The following is a 16042-nucleotide window of genomic DNA, read 5'->3' on the forward strand; positions in this document are numbered from 1 at the left end:
CACTCTCCACAAAGGGACAGCATCCTGTCTGGTGGACCCCAGCCATAGACAGATTGTATTACAGAAGATGGAAGCTACTGCAAGACAGAGCATAATTCCATAAAGGGAGGGCATGTCTGAGCAGCACTAGTAAGGATCTATTTTCCATCATACAAACATCCATGGGCAACTTTGAGAGGGAAATCAGGAGGGACACTACAGATAAACTGAAGGCCTTCTTCAGTTATGTTAGCAGCCTGGACAGAATCCATCCTCTATGCCCATAGTTAGTACACAACAACAAATATTTCACTGACACCACAAATATTGACAATATTGTGGCAGACAGGTTCAGTGCAGGTGTCACCCAGCCCTTTCCCACAAAATAAGACATAGTTATCCCAGCTGACTGTAACCTCCCTGTCATCACAGATGTCCAGGTGAGAGCCGCCCTCAGGAAAGCAGAATACACAACATGACTGGGACCTGATGGTATCCCCAGTTGCATGCTTCATAAACTCTGACAGGAGCTAAACACACATATAGAAGTTCTATGTAACACTAGCTTGACTACAGCATATGTACCTGTACACTGGCGCACAGCAGCAGTGGTTCCACTCCATGAAGGAGGCACCTCAACATACCAATACAATATAACACAATACATTACATTACAATACAATACTATACAATATGCTATTGCCCCTGGGACTACAGCAGCATACTGTTCTGCTACCCTGACCATTGTGACACATGTGGTGTGATGGTACCTGCTGCTGTCACACAGTTACACAGGGTGACTCATATGGCATATTACCTATCTGACTAACATTCAGCAGGGGTATGTGTGACATGTACTCATGGGGAGTCTTGCTTCTTAACACTTTGTGGTTTATTGCAGGGTATGCCTTATCTGTGGGTAGGAACTTTTACCTCCACATGTGCTCTCTATTGCAGTGGCATGGACGACACACAGCAGTCATTTAGGTTGTGGATGGTGTGAGGTGTTACTATGGTTGTTGGACATCTGTCATGGGTGTGACTTACGTATGTAAATCCGGGAGTGGTAACCTCTATGTGGGTAGTATATGTGTACTATGTGGTGTTGTCAGTCACTATGCATTGGTAATGTGTTTGAGTGCATTGTCACAGTGTTGTACATGTCACTGTGTCCTTTTCCATATCTGTAGCTGCCATGTGAGGTCTATACCATGGCATCCATTATGTGGTGTGGAGGGGTACACCGACCTACATGTCCATAGCTGACACACCATGTCTGCTGACACATACCATGTGCAGGTATTCCAGGAATAGTGTGCCACTGTGAATATCATTGGGGCCACTATTCTACACATTTATGACCCTGTTCACCCCTGACACATGCAGTGGTGGGCAGCCAATCACATATCTGGTGGTTACTGGTGTAGGTGATTTGAAATGGGGTATGGTACTCCGGTTTTGACACTGGTGTTCACTCCATGCCTTTGTCATCAGGCACCTGTTGCAATACATCTGTACACATGTGCCTCATTCAGAATTTATATACATCTCTCTCTCTCTCTATATATATATATATATATATATGTATATAGATATATCTATATGTATATATATATATATATATATATATATATATATATATATATATATATATATATGTCTGTATACATATACACATATATATATTGATGTACATATATTGCTATAGATGTGGAGGGGGGGCACAGAGGGGGTGAGAGTGACAGAGGGGGTGGGACAGGGTGTGTTGAGGTCATCATATACAGTCATACCTGTAGATAGTCAGATGAGGTCGTCATATACAGTCATACCTGTAGATAGTCAAATCAGTCTGTCTATGTATATGTATCTACATATATCTATATCTGTATGTGTGCATTACATATATATGTTTGTACATATTCTATCTATCTACATCTGTCTATGTATTCCTACATCTCTCTCTATGTATGTATACATATATGCATATCATATATATATATATATATATATATATATATATATATATATATATATATATATATATATATATATATATATATATATACATGCATACATACATACATATTTTGACATACATACGTATCCATATGATAGACAGGTATATCAACATGTTTGTCTACCATACTGTATACACACACTAACATACTGCTAAACATACATAACTGTGAAACCTACTTTGTACATTGCACTACAACCTACAGTCAACCTACACTGATATGTGCACATAGATGCTCTCACATACAAATGTATGTACAGCCTTCACTGATAGTTGCTGTATGTCCCCTGCCCTTTACACATCTTCATATACATATGGATACAGACCAATGACACATATGGAGGGTTCACAGTATGAAGACCTTTATAGTATTACTTTACATTACCTGTGTTTGTCACAGCTGCTTGTGTTGCCCTCTGGTTTTCTATCCTGCTGCTCCACTTCACAGTTGTCAGCTTTCAGGTGGCTGTTTCTGAACAGTTTTGTTTGTGTCTGCTTAATTTCAATTTTCTCTGTCTCTGTCTCTGTCTCTGTCTCTCTCTCTCTCTGTCTGTCTGTCTGTCTGTCTCTCACGTCCTCCTCAGGGTGCAATGAAAGTATTGCATGTGTGGACTGCGAGTACAGCATACTTTTGTAGGTATCTGCATATGCCCATGTGATGGCCTCTGCACCAATTGTTAGCCAGCATTTGCTAATTGCATGCAGCCAATTGTGTACTGATTGCAGTTCTCACTGTGATTTCAGAACAGTGCTATAAAAAGGTATGTGAGATAGGCGTAGCCCTTAGAGATTTTAAGGGCAGGGACCATGCTGGTATGCTGTGGACAATGTTCTGTGAGTGTAAAGGTTGGTATCTCTCTCATATTTCCAGCTGTGTTGTAGATTAACATTCCTCCATTCATTTCTCCAGTTTCCTGTACTAACTGTGTATGTACACTGACACCTACAACTACTACTATTGTTAATGTGTGTGTGTGTGTGCTTTCCTTTCACTTTTGCTTGCACTTTGTTGCTAAGGCTTCAATATTTGCCCTTTACAGTCACTACTTGTATGCCTGCTAGGTGTCCTGACTGTAGTGTGCTGCTGTAGCTTTCCTATTTTCCATGTACATTCACACCTTGGAATGATTGCTATATATGCTAGGGTGTTACAGCATGCAGTGTGGTCTGGCCATGGTGTGGGCCTTGACATCTATTAGGGTATTTGAGTATGCTGCTGAGCAGGCCCCAGAGACTCTCAGGTTCATCTGTTATCTGCCTCATGGAATGGTACATATCAGTGAGGTACACCCATTAAATTGTCTGGTATGCTGCAGTTGTGACTGTGGGTTAGCATGAGCATATGTATTACTACACTTATTCTGCCATGCAAGTGGTGAATACTTTCAGGACTCCATAGTTACCATTGCATGTGTTGTTACTCCTTTCTGCCTACTGTTTGTACATTTCACATGGAGTCTGTGGGGCATCCCTGTAAGTCATTCACTGTTGCTATGTCTAGGCTCTTAACTATTCAAATATGGTGGTGTCAGACCTCTCATGTGTACAAATATTTGCAGGTTGTCCACATTTCTGCCTCATATTTTGGTCAATATCTCATGCACAGCTTTTTCTGGCAAATCACTCTGGGCTCAAGTCAGAATATAGTGAGAAACATTCAAGTTTCAGACTTCATACCCTTCCAAACATCCCACAAAATGCAAACCCTGTTACTCTCTGAACTGTCTGCATTTGTTGTAACATTATTTGTAATGTGTCCCTGGTTTTGGGCCTTTGCTCCACATATTTTATTACTTGGTCCGGATGTGTTCCTGTAAGAGGTTGTGGGGTATGGGCAGTGATTATCCTGCTGTGAGTATGTGTGTGGCTTGCAAGGTGCTACAGTGACATTATTACCTACTAGCTACCAACTAGCATGGCTGTTTCTGTTCACACACTACTATTATGGAAATCAACTAGTTTTGACAGTAATTCTAAATGACATGCTTTGTGTACTACACATCCTATATTCCCTTTACATTCATTCCTACTATTACATGATATATTTATTTTAGCACAATGTTCTTGTATAAGAGTCATGGCTTAGTGGTAAGTCATGCAGACTACTGTTTCCAAGGTCCTGGGTTCGGGACTGCCAGTGGGATTTTATTTTGCTTCTTAACTGACTACAGGACCTGTCAATCAAAGTGACAAAGGCACTTTTAAGCAGTTGTAACTGGGTTAGCGCTGGTTTGCACAGAGCTCACACATGCGCACTAGCGTTTAGCTCCACGCACACAAGCACACACCTGCTTCCAACCGCTTAAACGTGCTTACTCTTGCGCCCACCCGCGCTATTTTCTTTGAAAGAAATGAAAATGGGGAGACAGGAAAGTGGTGAAAAAGGGGTCACAAAGAGGGTAAGACAGTAGGGAAACAAGCTTGGGTTTTGCAGGAGGGATGTAGGTAAGGCCCATAGCTGCCCATTCCTTCATCAGCAACAGCTGTGCATATGTTTGTAATTTGGTGTGACATTTGATACCTTCCACCCCAGAGAGAGGTGTAAGGACAACAGTAATACTTGTTGTACAGCCAATTGTAATCGATAGTTTCCATGTCTGGTAGACATATGTGCGGAATGGGCAGCTATGTTTGGGTCGTAATTCTTTTGTGGGTACAGAGTGCCCTTTTTTTTTTTTTCACGTGAGAGTGGTATGTCAGGTGAGGGAAGTCGGTATAGCTGGGGAGGTAGGCTGGGTAGGTCAACAGACAAGACAAACAAGACGCATACAGGGGTGGTGTATGACATGTGTGGGGGGGTTACACAATTGACGGGGACGGAGGTTTGGATATCCAGAGCCCATGAGCCCACAGATGGCAACAGTGGAACTGATATCCCCACCCATGGGCAGTTGCCACTGTTCCTTCACTGCCCAGGACGGGGCTGTGCTGGGGGCTGTGTAGGCCGGGCAACAGGCATGTCCGTAAGTTGTGCCACCTGTGCCTCAAGCTGGTGTAGGGGCTTGAGAACAGAGTCCCGGATCTCCCTACGCACCACAGTCCGGACGCTACGAAGGGTGAGTGGTGGTTCTCCTCAGGCCACGCTTGCAGAGGGGGGACGAGCCCCATCCCCTGCAGCGCTTCCACCTGCAGGTGGCACAGGGCCACTGGAGGAGGGTCCAGACTGGGCACTAGTGCCAGGTGCACTCGCCAGCTGAGGTGGGAGAGGTGGGTCCGCTGGAACTTGCCTTCCCTGTCGTCCTATGTTTTGCATTATGTCATGACAGTTTGGGTTAGTAACATACAATACCATTCGCAATTAGTTGTAACAGCATGCATTAGTATTCCCATTAACCAAGCACCCAGATATTCACACCATTGAACAGTGAGCATAACACATGCATAATTTGAACAGCAATACACAGTTCAACAACATGCAGGGTTGATTGATGGCAACAGGCCATCAGGTTTGGATGTATGAACAGGGCAGATGCATCAATGGACATGCAAATATTTAGGACCCATCAGGACAAATGTCCAGGGGTGTTAATTGTGATTGCACATACCATTTTCACGTGGAATGGATTATATGTGGTTATATGGTGGGGTGAAGAAAATATTATTAACACCTTCGAATACCAATACATATGCTGTACATTTCTAATAGCTACAGATATATACACACTACTGTTCTAACTACAGTTTCCTATATGATAACTACTTCACTTTGGTGATAGGACTGTTACTGCTACATTAATATACATTTTATTGTTATTCATACATGTTCATATCTGGCTTTGTTCAGCTACATCATCCTGTTACATTTGCTTTATATAGCTATAGACAACTGTGGATGTTTGAAATTTCAGACAATCATACTATCTGCATTTTGCAGACTGAGAGCAACATATCCAGATTTTGGGGTACACATTCCAGCTGCAGCAACACTTTGGACACATTTCACAGTTTGGTTCTACTTGTCACATTCATTTCATTCTGTACTGACTGCAGTATACTTTATACAGGGGTTATTACTACTTTATTGGTGGATTCATAACTCTTTCTCACACCCTCTCACTTGTTTTCACTTTACTATTCAAGATGGTACTTACTTCTAGGCTTTATTGACATGTTTTACCTGTAGTTATTACAATCCTTTCCAACAGTCTCACTTCTGTCATGTTTCAGTATTTCAACAGGGATATATTTCACACATGTGAGTTGCTCATCTTCTGCAGCTGTACTTTTCAGCCTGCTGCAGGTTGTGCACTATGATATTATAGGTGGGGCATCTTTATTTCAGAATTTATTTCAGACATTTTCATTTTTCTGTTTGGATTTCAGACTGCAACACACTTTTGTAATCAAGCAATACTTGCAAACACTTTTACACTGTTACTTGCACATTTTATTACTTAGTGACTACACTGCACTCTTTTGCTAACTGTCATACTTTTATATTTTTTTACAGTTACTGGGAGTGGATTACTGACCTGCCTGGTGGCGCAACCGCACCAGCCTATCGCCATAGGCTCGTCGGTTCGCAGAACGGACACCTGCAGCTGTAATATAAACGAAGTAATATTGGAATACACATCTCCATAATATCAGCTAATTTAATTTCTTACATACATAATTAAATGTAACTTACTCAGTAGTGGGGCGTTGGGCATTTGCCAGGCCTCCTTGATCCAAAGGTTCAATTGGTCCTGCTTGCATCTCTTCAGGTCCGCATGGTGGTGACGGACCTGCTCACCAGTCCTTGGAATCCCTGTGGCACTGGTGAGATCATGAGCCAACCGGTCCCACGCCTCAGCCCTATATGCTCCCCACAGGACCTGGCCCTGCATGAGTTGGGCCTCATGATTGTGGACTAGGAGCCAAACCATGTACCTGGACTCCTCAACGCCCCACCTCTGTGCTTGAAAGCAACTACCCTCACCTACACCTGACATTCTGGCTGCAAGTCAGTTCTACAATCGTTTATGCTGTGTATTCCCGCCTATGGGGCTTATATATGCCGTTTTTCCCGCACTTATCTGTGATTGGCCATTTTGGAATTGTATCCACTTCACAAAACCTGCTTTGTCATGCTCCACTTTCTATTCATTCCTATATAATTGCTATTACTGCATTTCTGAGTACAGCTGTCATAGCTTAGTGGTTCAGTACCTTGACTATGGTGCATGGTATCCTGGGTTCAAACCTGGCCACTGCTTTTTATATTTTATGACTGTCTAGACAGGCTAGGGGTTGTGTCTGTGTAAAGACAGTTTTGTTACAGCTTGCTCAACATTGCCCGCTGGTTAGCTTGTTTGCGTGGTGCGCAACTCCGCGCAAATGGGGTGCGATGGCTTACGCCTCATTTGGCTGTCAGCACACATAGTACGCTCAGCTCAGCAAGGGGCACACAGTTTGAGCGTGTTAAATCACTGCTCAGCTATGGGCACTCATTTTGCACCTGTGAAACCACTGTTCACCTACGGGCAGATGCACTCACCTTGTTAAACTGTAGCTCAGCTATAGGCACATCTGGCATTTTTTTATTGTTTTGTTACCTCACATTTCTTCAAATTAAATGGACTATTTCATTACATTTTACATAAAATGTGATTTTATATGTGTACATGTTTGTCAGGGACTTGTTTCATGCTTATTTTGCTAAAAATAAATGTTGGAGGTGTGGGGGCTCGAACCATGAATGCCTGCTCTTCAGATGACATCTCTACTGCTACGCTATTGTTTCTTGGCTTCCTTTGCATATTTAGTTCTTATATACTTTTCCACTGACTGCTAACTGTAGCTGCGCTGCGGGCACGCGTGTGCAAACGAGCGCACTCACGGTTAAACATTTTTACAATTTAAAAAAAATATATAACATGTTTATTTATATATTTTCTGTTCATAGTCTGTGGGGGCATGTGTTGTGTTGTGTTTATTCACATTTCCATGGACTCTGTCATGGGTGTTTACTTTGGGCACTTTTACTCTTCTGGGGGCGTGTCCGCTTGCAGGGCTCGCCCTACGGACACGCCCCCTACTGTCTTACATGGACCGTGTTAGACTTAGGTGTGATTCAGCATGCTCTCATGAATATGCAGAGCATGCTGACATCACTCCGTTTAACTGCAGCCTCCGTGTAAGAGTTATAACTCTTACACGGAGGCTTCGTGAATCCTGCCCATAGATTTCCTCATATTAATGAGAGAAATACACAAGATAGAAGATGAATTATATAAAAACGAAAGACTGCAAGCAGAAAGATTTCACTTAGAAGCTTGTCTAAAATATCAAGCCATACTATGTGGTCTAAGGATTACTAAAATGCCTGTACAAGGAAATAGACTACCAGAAATGTTATCAAGATGGCAACAGCTTAATATCGAACTTAGCTTCAATTATATGAGGCTTATAATAGAATACACGCAAAAAGATGAAGCTATCAGTAGAGAGAACATACTGAGTTTGCAAGAGCAGTTATATGATAAATATCCAGCAGAGCTGATCAATGATAAAATAATGAATGTGGTTGATTCGCTTTCTCTGTATGAGAAAAGACTATACAAACATAAATTCTCTAAACTAGAGCGAGACAGAAGGGACTTTAAGGCAGACCATATTTTTGTATGGCCATGTACAAACTCCGAATCACAAAGAAATGGTGATACTACCTTAAAATCAGCAAACAACTGGGAGAGAGAACGCCTTATAACATTGCATAATTTGAGTGCACAGGAATTCGCAGGAGCTAGACTGAAGGTCAGCCAAGCAGATTTACTCAATGAAACATCAGTAAAAGCTACAACTTCACATACACCTACAATTGTAGGAAATGTAACTACAGGAATCAAGAACAGCAACGAGTTACAGAAACTACAGTTGGTGTCATGTAAGGAAATACCAGAAGTGAAAAGAGTACAAGAAGAACAGGTTTTTCGCATATTCCCTACAAGATTAATGCCAGCATAACACCATCTACCCAGAGGGAGGTCATGGAGCAGAGGAGGCTTCAAATGCAAGGGCCAACAAGGTTTATCAAACAAAAGGATGTACAAGAAAGGATGGCAAAACGACAAGATGTAGAATCGTTAGTATGGAATATTTCTACTAAAACATTATCGGACAATGAACTAAAAGTTCGGAACAGAGGCATCTTATTCATACCAGCGCAAACCACTGAGGTAAATGACAGCATTTTGGACTTAAAAATGTTTACACAAAATGTATTACTGAAACTGATGTTTGGGGAAAATGAAAATGGTGACAGGGACGTGTTTACGAAGCCTCGTACGTTTATTCCAGTTGGACATCCTACAGCTGATGTGTTCAGTGGTTTATGTGAAAAGGAACTGTTTAAATTGCATTCGACATATGGAATTCATTTTAGAAAATAATGGGTATGGCTTTAAATTACAAATGAATTTGTGTAATTAATGGATTAATTAATTGTTTTAAATTGTATAAAAATCATTGGCACCACACATTCATTATTCTGAAGAAGTCTGCATTCGGCAGATGAAAGCGCTAGATCTGTGATTGTGTTTTTGAAAATATTCGTTTAATAAAGTACTGAGGTCTGTATACACGGAGTTTTATTCCTGTTTGGTTTTCAGAACTTTTATTCCTGGTAAAGGTTTGAGCAATGTTAAATTGGTAACAATGGACGTTCGTTCTTTATTCACATCCATACCTAACAATTTAGGAATAGATATGTTGAGAGAATATTTAACTATGGAAGGCTCTTATGATCAGAGTAAAGTAGAATTGATATGTCTTCTAATGGAGCAGATACTTATTAATAATGTATTGATGTTTGAACACAAACTATACTTACAAAAAGATGGTGTAGCAATGGACAGTCCTAGCGCAAATAGCTACGCCAATTTAGTGATGGCATCATGGGAGAATAAATCGGTGAAAAATGAGCAGTGGGGACCAATAATATTTTATAAACGATTTGTGGATGACTTGTTTCTGCTGTGGGATGGGAATCAAGAAGAATTAGAGAGGTTCTTTTATGAAGCAAATATTAATACTAGTTTTCTGAGCATTGAAAAAAAGTGTCGGATAAAGAAATTCATTTTCTTGATGTCAAACTTATCAAAACAGAAGAGGGGGAGATTACTAGTAAACTATATAGAAAGTATTGTTATAGAAACACAATTTTACATAGAAGAAGTATGCGCCCCAGACACATTTTTAAGAATGTAGCTAAAGAGCAGACATTGAGAGTGTCTAGATTAACAGCGAATAAAGAAGATTTTGAGCAAAAAGTGGTAGATCTCAAGCAAAGATTTAGAGAGAGAGGTTACACAAAAGAATGTGATGTTTTGGTAGGAGAAGGCGTCAAATTAAGGGACACCATCGGTAAACCATATTTTGCAAGAAGGGTGGAAGATGATGTAGTTAGTCGACAAGGAAAAAGAAAGGTAGTAAGAGTTCCCACACAATATTCAAGTAACATGTCCATTGTGACAGGAATAATTAAGAAACATTGGCCCATTATAACGCATGATGCTAAGACAAAGGAGATAGTAGGAGAAGACCCTAGCTTCTCTTTTAAGAATAAGAAATCTCTAAAAAGACACATATGCTATCCTAGCGATGGTAAGGCAGAAAAGGAAGGAGAAGCAACATCAATAAAAGGAACTACACCATGCAGAAAATGCAACCAATGTAAATTTATAGACACTAGCAACACTTTTTCGCATCCTGATACTGCTAGAATATTTACATTTAATGTACAGGCTACTTGCCACACTAAAAATATTGTGTACATAGCTGTATGTGACATCTGCTCAAATTTTTATGTAGGTAAAACTAACAGGGAACTCAGATTTAGGATACGTGAACATCTTCTACAAATTAGAAATCAGAACCTTACAAATGTTTTAGCGGGGCGTGGCTAGGATGTAGACTGGTTGGCAGCATCTTTTCTCAGCTCTGCACTCAAAAGATATTTCTGACAGGAATTTTTAAAAACTAGATATTGTAGACAGACCTGTTTTGCTGAATTACTTCTACTAATATCACTAGAAGTCTACAGTGCAAAAAATGTGGCTTTAAACATTATTTTTCCTGTCAAAAACAAGAAGGAAGGTATCTGAATCTACTGAAAATGAGCTTTTCTAAGCATACCACACAGGACCAGACGATGAAAAAGGAGATACAGTCTTTATTAAATGCTATACAAGACTTGTCAGTGAAATTTGACAAAATGAATACCAAACTGGACACTTTTGAGGAGAGATCTACAAAACAAATACAGCAACTACAAGAAATAATGATGCAACAGAAGTCTCAAATAGCTGACATAGAGAGATCCTTAAATGATACTGAGGGCAGACTCTCAGAACAAGATCTTCAGCTACATTTTTATCACAACAAAATGCTTCATTACAAAATAAAATAGAGGATCTAGAGAACAGGTCCAGACGAAATAACCTTTGCATCTATGGGCTACCAGAGAAAACAGAGGGAGATAACATGGTGACTTTCCTTACTACCTGGTTACCAGAAGTTTTAAAATTGCCTGAATCTCTTTCTTATGGAATTGAAAGAGCCCACAGATCCTTAAGAGCTGCTTCATCAACCATCAAATCAAAAAATCACCCGAGATCAATAATAGTAAATTTTTTTTCATCACAGGACAAGGAACTTATTTTAAAAACAGCATGGTCAACTTCTCCAGTTAAATACAAAGACAACATAATCAGATTTGATAATGATTATTCTGCTGGAGTTATAACTGCAAAAAAAGAATGTCTCCCTCTGATAAAGGAATTGAAAAAAAGACAACTTAAAGTCCACTTGCTGTTCCCTGCAAGAATAAAAATATTTTTTAGTGAAGGTCCTAAAACTTTTGACAATATGCAAGCAACAGTTTCTTATCTTTCAGCTAATAAAACCTTGGATAATGTAGAAGAAATGGATTTCTCTCAATTTGGGGTTAAGCGTCACTTAGAAAAAAATGAATGGAGCACTGCTGACAAGAAGAAGAAGAAACGATAAAAGAAATATGAAAAACACAAACATTATTGTCTTCTATTTGCTCTGTAAGGCAAAAAAGTTCTTTGAAAGCAGTCATGCTTTACACATGTGTCAGTCTTTGAAACAATATAAATACAAGATAAGCAGGACATTTTATAACTAAAGGAAACAACCCTAAAAGAAAGCAAGGTAACATATCTTTCTCTATTACAGTGTAAATACTTACAGTCATGATTTTTCTAACTTTAAATGATGTTTAGATAGTTCATTTATAAATTACCTGCCTTTTACTGCTAGTATAGAATATGATGTATTTACACTGACATAATGTGGTGTGTTTAAATGAGCATGATTCCTTTTTATATTATTTACACTAAGCTGCATGAAATATCTAAACTGATGTATTTAATACACATAATAATATATAAAAACTGATAGTAATAACTGTCAAAAGGTGCATTGAAAAGTAATTATCTATTCTTTGATGCTAAAAGTGCCTTTTTGACTAACAAACAACTGTTTGGCTTGTATATCTGCCCTTAATGTTAAGAAAACTAATAGAAGTTTAATGAGCTGGTGTTCAGTTTAAAAAAAGTCCTAAAAACTTCACTTACTTTGTTTTTGTCTTCCAGCCATGGTCACGAGCTGGGAACTCTTATTTTACCACCCCTGAATGAAGGTTCTTCAGTTAGAATCCATTACAGTGTGTTAAACCTTCTAACAGCACAAAATGAAAGTAAACAGTCATGAGTGATGTCAGCACTAAAACAAGACAGTATGGGTGTGGTGTCATCTCCTAAGCTACTTAAAGTAACCAGCACACTATTTATGAGATGGCAAAGTGCTTTTACAGTTTTAACAAATATTAAAAGTACACTGAAGTACCTAATGAATTTAGAAGGTATCAACACATACATGACGTTTTATTATATTGTAATATTTGTTATTCATTTTGAATTGTACACATAAACAGCACACAAAGCTTAAAAGAAGTATATCACTTGGAAGAAACTGTATGAATAGTTAACACATACAGACTTTACTATAATCTTTTCTGATAAGATCACCCACGTAAATTACTATAATTTAACTTAATTTTATAAAAATTTAATATATTTAAGTCCTTGACTGGAACTATATAACATATTTGTAAACACACTGCAGCTAGTGTACTCAACCTTAAGGATAGTAAGTCAATTAAGGTTCATGAATGTAGCTATGTGTTATTAGGCATTTTAAGGGTAAAAGGAGTTGCTGTTTAATTATCAAGATACTCTGTAAATATTAAATTGTTCAAGTAGCACAATCATTAAGCAGTAATGAGCAAGAAAAAATCTCAGTCTTGCTTATGATATTGTTATATATATATATATATATATATATATATATATAGGAAAGAACTGCTGAATTATAAGTATGCTTTTATTAAAGGCAAGTTATATTAATATTGAACATCCTCACTGAAAATGAATGGTTGTGTAGAGACACAGTAACTCCCATTATATAACCAAGGCTAAAGAGATTGTCTTGTATGTCTAAATTGATCAGCCTTGAACCTTAGATTGCAAATAGACATGCAACATACTTTTACTTATAATACTGAATATATATTATATAACATCACAAATGCTAAAGCCATTGTCAGCTACATCTCATATCAATCAGCATTAAAATATGATTTGAATAGCATAGGCATTTACTAACATATTGCGGTTGGTACCTGATATGCATATAAGTAACAGGTCTAATTTCTGTCTATGAAAGTAAATACCAGGCTGTGTGCATTTGTTAATTATGAAACAAGAGCGTGCTATCTATTCTTTTTAATATCCTATAGGTATGTACTTGTTAGAGACACACACATGCTGCAAAGCTGCTAGTTATTGCATATTCATTAGTATATTTCTTACTGCAGTGTTATAAATATATGGTGTGGACCACTTGAGTTGAGAATATGTCTCTATATTGGGCATGTTCTCTGTTTGAACTTTGTATATTATCTATAATATGATATGGAGTACCCTCACTAAATTCAAAGAAGCCACAATAGAAACGAGAATAGAAGGATGAAGAGAAAAATGAAGGAAAATGGTTGATGGTCATATAAGGTTATCTTTTCCTGTGTATGTAGAAGAGTTGACAGTAATAAGTACCAAACAATTGTGGTATAGCATATTTAAAGCCTACTTTGCTTCTCATATTTTCCAACCTTACAGTTATAACGCTGCAGATAAATCCTGTAATATCATAAGGAGTATGAGTTGCTATTTGACATATGACATATGTGGTACACTAGCGATGAAATATGCCAGTGGCACTAATAAATATATAGGAATTGCTAAGAAATATAGTCTTAAACTATATAACACCAATGCCAAAAACAAATTAGTAGCATTCATACCACTAAAATATGACTTTTTGAATTAAAAGAAAACTATAAGATTACTGATAAATGACAATACAGATGTAACATTATATTCATTGTTACAGATACTTTCTGATTTAATCAACTTGTGGCATGGTTAACTGATGCATATAATGCTTAACATTTTTTTTTTATGTATGTATGCATATATGTGTGTATGTATGTATGTGTGTATATATATGTGTGTGTGTATGTGTATGTATGTATATGTATATATATGTATATATAGGTAGACCATTACAATAAATTTGATACCTATGAATGCCACTCACACTATAAGGGAGATAGACAGCAAGCATATTAATTTTAAGATGCATAACCATTATTGCTACACAAAAGATATATTAAAATAAAAGATTTTCCTTTACAATTTAAACAAAACCAAATAGTTAAGTATTAAATCTATGTATAGTTGTGTTGCCTTAGTGTTTTATAAAATATTAAAAATAGATAAAGACTGTATTTAAGTAATCTGTAAAGACAGATACATGTATACTTAAAAGATATATAAGATACTTTTCATTATAAAACTACCATATGGCGGGGCCGGGGGAGGATGCTGAAATGCAGACTTAGAGAGATCGCTTGAATGATTAGATCTTTCAAGGATGAGATGTTTTTTCTCATGGAGGGGTTTGGTGGTTGTTTATCTTATATTGTTCTCAGTTATGATCTTGTAATTTACTTTTATTGGGTGTCTATAATCTATTGTAATACTGTTGGAAGAAGAAAGAACAAGTCATTCTCTGCATGTACACACATCTACACATTGTTACGAGTATATGAATATGGATAAAAGCAAAGCTAATATAAATCCAATTGCAAAATGTATATCTCTTAATGTAAATGGTTTAAATAATAGCTGCAAAAGGGGAAGTCTTTATAGATATTTAAAGCTATGTGAAGCACAACTAGTATTTTTACAGGAAACACACCTTACACAGGAAGACATAAATAAAATAAACAATAAAAATTATACAATACTAGTAAGTTCCACCTATAATCAGAAGTGAAGGGGAGTAGCAATTTTGTGGAAAAACACTACTTTAATGCCTAAAATCATAAACACGTTCCACGACAACTCAGGAATGTTTTGTCTAGTGACAATATCTATCAATGAAATGATATATACATTAGTAAATATTTATTGGATACCAGGACTAGGTGTTAGAGTGGCCAAACAACACTTATAAGACATTGTACAATATACCAAAGGCAATTTAATCATAGCTGGAGATTTCAATTGCATTATAAAAGAAACTGACACAAATACTAAAACTACACGTAAGAGATCACCTTTAACAAAGTTGTTATCTGCGTTTGTTGAAACTTTTAATATAGTTGACATAAATGAGTATGCTATCCCAGATTCACTATTCTTTACACATTTTCCCATAGACATAATACATACTCTAGAATAGATAGAGTGTACATAACAAAGGATTTAACCTCTAAATTAAATAAAGTCAAGACAATTTCATGTCCATTTTCGGACCATAACACCATAACGTTTGAGATAGACTTATGTTTCAAGAGAAGGATATCAGTAACAAGAATACCATCTTATATAACAAATCTCAAAGATTTTAAGGAATTTTATATTAAAGAGACACAAACATTCCTAGATATCAATCTTACAAAAGATGTATCTG

The sequence above is a fragment of the Protopterus annectens genome, chromosome 3.part1, assembly GCF_019279795.1.
Source record: "Protopterus annectens isolate FY-2018-M chromosome 3.part1, PAN1.0, whole genome shotgun sequence".
Classification (NCBI taxonomy): domain Eukaryota; kingdom Metazoa; phylum Chordata; order Ceratodontiformes; family Protopteridae; genus Protopterus; species Protopterus annectens.